General features: G+C 45.0%; 1 pseudogene; it reads left to right on the top strand.

Moving 5' to 3' along the window:
- The first annotated feature begins 2,881 nt into the window (after nt 1-2,881).
- LOC138848188 (BRISC complex subunit Abraxas 2 pseudogene) lies at nt 2,882-5,442 on the top strand (annotated as a pseudogene).
- Nucleotides 5,443-7,312: the final 1,870 nt, after the last annotated feature.

Raw genomic sequence — 7,312 nt, forward strand, 5'->3', positions numbered from 1 at the left:
TCTTTAATGCGTTCACCACATATAAGGAATCTGACAACAAATTAAAGGCAAAAGAGCACTGCTTAAGGACCTCAATAACTATTTTTAACTCCACAACTTGAGGTGAGCCTGGCTGAAACTGATGAAATACCGGGTCATTACCCTCTACCATATCAACCCCACAGCCTGTTTTTGACCCATCCATAAATATATTTGGAGCACCTAGTAATGGCTCAGCAGCTGTAATTTTTGGAAATACTACTGGATGTTCTTTAAAAAATTGCAATAATGGACTTTTTGGTAAATGATTGTCTATAAAGCCTGGGAACCCACAGCAAAACACTGCCCAATCATCTAAAAGAGCACATAGGACATTGACTTGTTTGGCATCATAAGGAACAATCACTTCACACAGCAATTTTCCAAAATATTGTAAACATTGTTGCAAACCTTCCAGTGCTAGCTTTGCCACCGCTGCCGGATAATACTCAATAGACTTGGCTGGAGAGCTCCTTGGATGTATCCACAAAAGCGGACCTTCCTGCCATACTAGCCTGTAGGTTGGTTAAGCATTGGGAGAATGCATAATGACAATGGCAGATTTTCATTCATTCTGCATAAGAATGCCTCCTGTAATTTCTTTTCTACCTTCTCTAGGGCCTCCCTGGCCTCCGGAGTTAAGCACCGCGGTGAGTCCAACGCCAAATCACCGCGCAAAATGACATAAAGTGGCTTAAGTTCATAATTGGGAAGATTCAAATAACCCCAATCCAATTTATATCTCCTAATAATCTCTGAAAATCATTTAAAGTCTTTAAACTATCTTTGCGCAATTCCACCTTTTGAGGAACAATTTGAGTACTAGTTATGCGGGATCCCAGATAAGTTGCAATGCTTCCTTTTTCAACCTTTTCAGGGGCAATAAATAACTTCTTACTTTCTAACAACTGAATCAAATATGCAAAGCCATCATCTAATAGGAATTCGTCTTTTGCTGCTAAGAGGATGTCATCCATGTAATGGATGCATTTTAAGGAAGAAAATCTCTTACGTAAAGGCCCAATCGCTTGACCCACGAATAGCTGACACATTGTGGGGCTGTTAGCCATGCCCTGTGGAAGCACAACCCATTCATACCTCTGGTCAGGCTGCTCATGATTGCACGCCGGCAAGGTAAAGGCAAACCTTTCACAATCCTTTGTATGTAGGGGTATGGAGAAGAAACAGTCTTTAATATCTATTATTATTATGGGCCATCCCTGTGGAAGTGCAGATAGAAGAGGCAGTCCATGTTGCACAGGCCCCATGACCTGCATCTGCATATTAATAGCTCTCAAGTCATGTAGCAACCGCCACTTCCCTGATTTCTTTTTTATTACAAAAATAGGAGTATTCCAAGGCAATACAGAGGGTCTAATGTGTCCTAAATTCAATTGTTCTTGAACCAATTGCTGAGCTGCGACCAATTTGTCTGAGGACAGAGGCCACTGAGGAACCCACACTGGGTCCTTGTGCTTCCAAGTAATGGGAATACCTTCCTCAGTGGCCCCTATGAAAAACCCAGCCCTTGGCGAGGAGGCCTCTTTACTACTTCAGTGGGCTCATTTCTTCCTTGTAAGAATTTTCCTATTCCATAATTCGGATGGTGTCCCATATCCTTCATCAATTTTTGAGAAACACGGGAGTATTCATTACTTAATTTATAGTTCATGTCTTTCAAAAGGTCTTGGCCCCATAAAGAGATAGGTAAATCCAAAACATAAGGTTGCACCGTGCCTGAATGTCCCTCTGCATCCTCCCAGTGCAGCATTACTGCACTCATCTCAGGAGTTTCTGAATATCCCAGTCCCCGAAGGGATTGTGAGGATGCCTGCTTAGGCCACTTTGGAGGCCAATCCTTGGAGGCGATGATACTACGGTCTGCACCTGTGTCTAGTAGGCCAATAATGTCCTTTCCATTTATTTTTATCTTTAAGGTTGGTCTCTGGTCTAGTTCTAAAGACGAGAAGGTACAATCTACGCCTGTGGATCCAAAGCCTTCACTTCCTCGTTGTTTCTTTGATGCACTGAACTGCAAATGCTTGCTAGGAAGGATTACAAGTTGTGCAATCCTGTCTCCTGGATTAATAGCTGTTATACCTCTAGGGGACTCAACCATGATTTTCACCATGCCAGTATAATCCGAATCTATGACTCCTGGATGAATTATGAGACCTTTCAAGGTAGAGGATGAACGTCCCAACAACAATCCCACTGTCCCTTCCTCTAGGGGTCCCTGAAAGTCTGACTCAATGGCTTGCACTCCCATTTTTGGTGTCAGTATGAGTCTGGTGGTGGCACAGAGGTCCAGGCCTGCGGAGCCTGCAGTGGCTCTCCGTGGTCTCTGGGATGTCTGAAGCTGGGCCACTGACTTTGCCTCCCCTGCTGCTGGTCCTGATGGGGGCCCTGATGCTGACTCTTGAATACCCCATATATTTGCGGGCCCTGGGGACGAGGGCCCCGCTGCCCGTTTTTTGGACGCGCCCCACCATTGCCAGAAGCAAGGACGTTGCCCTCAATGTCCTTTACCGAGCGGCATTCGTTGGCCCAGTGCTTTCCCTTCCTGCATTTTGGACAGATTCCTGGTCCTTCCTGTCTTTGTTCTTTGCCTCTCCCCCTTTGTGGACATTGCCGCTTCATATGTCCCATTTTTCCACAGCTGAAACATGCTCCAGCGTTCCCTGATCCCCTATTGCCCTTCGTGATTTGAAGGACTGCTGCAGCGAGGCCAGCATTGGATAGCGGCCCTCCTATTTCCCTGCATTGTTTTATCCATACCTGAAGCCCTTTGCTCTTCCATGGTGTTATAGCGGCTCTGCATTCCTTAGTGCACTGCTCAAAAACCAACTGTTCTATCAGCAGCATGGCGCGATCTGGATCTCCAAAAATCCTACCCGCAGCTTCCACCATGCACGCTACAAAGTCTGAAAACGGCTCGGTGGGTCCCTGTGTAATCTTTGTCAAATTCCCACCTACCTCTCCTCTGTTGGGTATAGACTTCCAAGCCTTGATGGCTATCTTGTTAACTTGTTCATACCCTGCATGTGGGTAACCTGTCTGCTGGTTAGCAAATCTCCCTATGCTAGCAGCATATCTCTGTCCCAATGCGGATTCCCTGCCGCTGCATTTTCTGCCGCTTGTTCATTGGCAAAGTCAATCAGGAAAGCTCTGAAGTCTAAGTATTGTCCTGGTGACAATGCAGCACGAGCCAACCCGCTCCAGTCATTTGGAGTCATGCAGTATCTTTGAAGATTTTCTACTTGAGCCAGCGTGAAAGAGCTGCTGATGCCATAGGCTCTTACTGACTCCACTACTGATTTGATTATCTTTATGTAGAGGGGTTCCTCGTACCTCTGCCCTTGCGGATCTTGGAAGACAGGATAGGCACTTAACAACTCTGCACCAACCTGTTTCCAGACTCCCGGACAGAAAGTCCGCCCTTTTCCTTGCGCGGATAGAGGCTCATACTGAGGAGGAGAGGCTTCAGGCTCCTCCCCTAAGTTCCCCTGGAAAGTACCATGCTTAAGTTCCTTTTTTCCTTTTAGTTGCAACTTCCTCATTTGCCGATTTAATTCCTGTACTTGCTTTATATCAGACTCTTTGTTATCGCCACACTCTTCAGACTCACTGCTGCTTTCTGAGCTACTTTCTGCACTAGTACTACTTACTGAGGAGGGGCTGCACAACTCGGAAAGATCGGGGTACAGTTTTTTCCTAGTTCTTTTCTGACTCTCCTTCAAAGTTTTCCCTTTTTCACTGGCAGCTCTCTCGGAGCGCTCTTCCTGAAGCTCCTCCAAGGCAGCTTGACCGCTGGGAATAGCTTCACTACACTGCTCATCCTCGAGGCATGCTCACACTAACTTCCATATTGGTCTCACTCCCCCTTCAAGATTACCCTGTTCAAATGCAAAATCCAAATCCCTGCCTAGTTTGTCCCATGAAGGGATAGTAAGGCTTCCCGAAACCCCATACCAGGGTGCAATGGTATCGCAGTTACGTAAAAACCTATGCAACGTACTAGGCTTAAGTTTCAAACTGTTTTCTCGAAGCAGTGCATTCAGCGCCAGAAAAATTTGACGGGACTGTGAATTACCCATCATCAAAAATTGCGCTCTTTCCCTGGCCACGGGTCAGAGCTCCTTCTGCTTTTGTCGCAGAACTTCCTCTGCTTTAATCGCAGAACTACCCTCCCGCTATTATCGCAGGACTGCCCGCTCTTATCGCGGATCCCCACCTTATTTTCCTGGGGGACTTACCAGCGCTGCCCTGACTGCAGGAAGTTCTGAGTTCACGTTCGAGATGGTCCCCGTACGGGCCACCAGTTGTCACGTCCCTCAACCAGCAAGGAAGACACGACCCGAACTCTTCCTCAAGCAGTTTATTCAGGAACCTTCAACAAACTTCTTCCGCCTCCTTTCCTCTCCCCTCCCTCTTATAGCCATCAGCGCACCAATCAAAAGCAGCCAAGTGGCAAGGATTGATTGGTACAGCAACGCGGAAGCCAGAAGGGAGCTCAGCCATCTCCTTATTAAGAGTTGTTCGTTTCTCGCCAGTCCTTCCGGGAGAAAGGAGCTGGCGCCATCTTTAGGGCATGGTGCAATGGCTCCCCACAATCAGTAATTTTATTCATGTTTTAGAATTTAGTTCAAATTGAAGGTATAATCAGAGGATATCACTACTCCTAATCTAGGTAATACTAGTGAGCAAAAATACAGTGTCTTCAATGGCAAAGGCTCCCACCTTTCAGTATTATGCCAAACTTATTAAAGAACACAATACTGGCATTTTTACAATGATGGAATAATAAAAGTCATTAGGTCAATTTATCAGGTTTATAATGCACATCAAGAAAAAGTGCTGGCAGGGTGTGCAGGTAAAGAGCACAGTGTGCAAATTGTTGAATATTGTCAGGCAGAAGTGAGAAAATTAAGACAAACTATGCTGGGTAAAAATACATAGGAACAAAATGATTTCAGCAGGCAATGTTAAGCAGGGCAGCACCACATGGAAGTATGGAATCATTGTTTATTCAATGGATGCCCTAGTCTGGGTTCACAGCTGGGAGGTAGAAATACACTTGGAGATGCAGAGGTCCCTGATCCTCTTCATGATGACTTTTACGCTATCAAGACAGTATTCTCAGTCATTCTCACATGGAAGCAAGGGTCTTTATGCCTTTATCTCAGCTGTGGGCTCTTTCAATTATGCTTCCTCCAGTGCTGGACTTAAGTATCCTGCAAGTGGAGCAGATTTTCTTCCCCAGCAGAGCAGCTGGGGACAAAGTGGGGAATCAGGTGTCAATGATTGGGAAAATGTAATTGACCCTACAGAGCCCTCTAGTGATGAATAGTCACATTCAAATGATTTTGACCCATAATATATCCCAATGATGACCCCAGCAACACTCAGACCTCCCAGAGTTAATTAAACCAAAGATGCTCTCCAGTTAGCACACCTTCTCTTGCTTGTTATTGAGAGAGGCACTTGAGGACTTAATCTAGGAGAGCTTCCTTGTCAGATGCTTTGACCCCCAAGAGGAGAGTTCTTGCACACAGTAATCATAAGCCTCTCTCCCTGGTTCATATCCTTGGATGCAATGTGCAAGCTTTATGACACAGAAAAATAAGGAAGGAAGGAAGGAAGGAAGGAAGGAAGGAAGGAAGGAAGGAAGGAAGGAAGGAAGGAAGAAAGGAAGGAGAAAGAAAAGAAAATTGCATTCTGGTGCAACTCATAGGTTTACTGTAAATTTAGGTAAAGTGGGGGCCGGTGCTGTGCCATAGTCATTAAGCCTCTGCCTGTGGCACTGGTATCCCAAGCAGGTGCGCTGGTTCATACTTTGGCTGCTCCACTTCCAATCCAGCTCTGTGCTAATGACCTGGGAAAGCAGTGGGAGATGGTGCAAGTGCTTGGACACCTGTACCCATGTGTGAAGAAGCTCCTGGCTTTGAGTTGGTCCAGCTCTGGCCATTGTGTCCATTTGGGGAGTGAACTAGCAAATGGAAGACCTCTCTTGGTCTCTCCCCTTATCTGTCTGTGCCTGCTTGTCAAATAAGTAACTATTTTAAAAAATCAGACAAAGTGAAATTTATCTGTGTAATTTCTGTTCTATAAAATAAATCAGAAATTAGAGACTAAACATAATTGGTTTTCAAATTTCCTATGCATCAAAAATTTACCTCTTGCAGTATCATGCAGTAAAATTTACTTTTTCAAAGAGGAACAAGTTTAACAAGAGCCTTCAAGGAACTTTCTATGATGAGCCAAATTCACTATTGCCAGAAAAAAATTTGTAAATTTTAGGAAGGCTGATTAGGATAAATCAGATATGTCTTCTCCTAACCACACGACTTTGTGAGATTAAGAAAGTGCTTTGTTTCAACTTTTTTCTACTGATGAATATTGTCACTTGAAATTTTTTTCTTTAAAATTAAATATTAATGACCAGTAATCAATCATCCAAATAAGTACATGATAATATACCTTAATTATTTTTTATTCAGCACATCATAGTGACAAATGTAGAGTAGTAGCACATTTATAGTCTGTCATGGACTCTTTATGAAAAATAATTGGTCGGTGCTGCGGCTCACTAGGCTAATTCTCCACCTTGTGGCGCTGGCACACCGGGTTCTAGTCCCGGTTGGGGCTCTGGATTCTGTCCCAGTTGCCCCTCTTCCAGGCCAGCTCTCTGCTGTGGCCAGGGAGTGCAGTGGAGGATGGCCCAAGTGCTTGGGCCCTGCACCCCATGGGAGACCAGGATAAGCACCTGGCTCCTGCCATCGGATCAGTGCAGTGCGCTGGCCACGGCGGCCATTGGAGGGTGAACCAACGGCAAAGGAAGACCTTTCTTTCTGTCTCTCTCTCTCACTGTCCACTCCTCCTGTCAAAAAAAAAAATAATAATTGTTTCACTTTTTTCTTGAATCTATTCTGCTTTCTTGGTTTCTTTTTTTTAAAAAAGATTTATTTATTTCCTTATCTGAAAGTCAGACTTACAGAGGAGGGAAAGGGGGAGATAGGGAAAGAGAGAGAGAGAGAGAGAGAAAGAGAGACCTTCCACCTGCTGGTTCACTCCCCAAATTACTACCATTGCTGGGATTGGGCCAGGCAAAAATCAGGAGCATGGAAATCCAACTGGTTCTTCCATATAGGTGGGAGGTGCCCAAGTACTGCAGCAATGTTCTGCTGCTTTCCTAGGCACATTAGTAGTGAACTGGATCAGAACTGGGACTTGAACCTGAGTTCATCTGGGATGCCAGCATTGTGAGCAGCTGCTTAATCTACACCAAATGCTG

Source organism: Oryctolagus cuniculus, chromosome 20, assembly GCF_051225735.1.
Source record: "Oryctolagus cuniculus isolate XC-2025 breed Fujian yellow rabbit chromosome 20, ASM5122573v1, whole genome shotgun sequence".
Taxonomy (NCBI): domain Eukaryota; kingdom Metazoa; phylum Chordata; class Mammalia; order Lagomorpha; family Leporidae; genus Oryctolagus; species Oryctolagus cuniculus.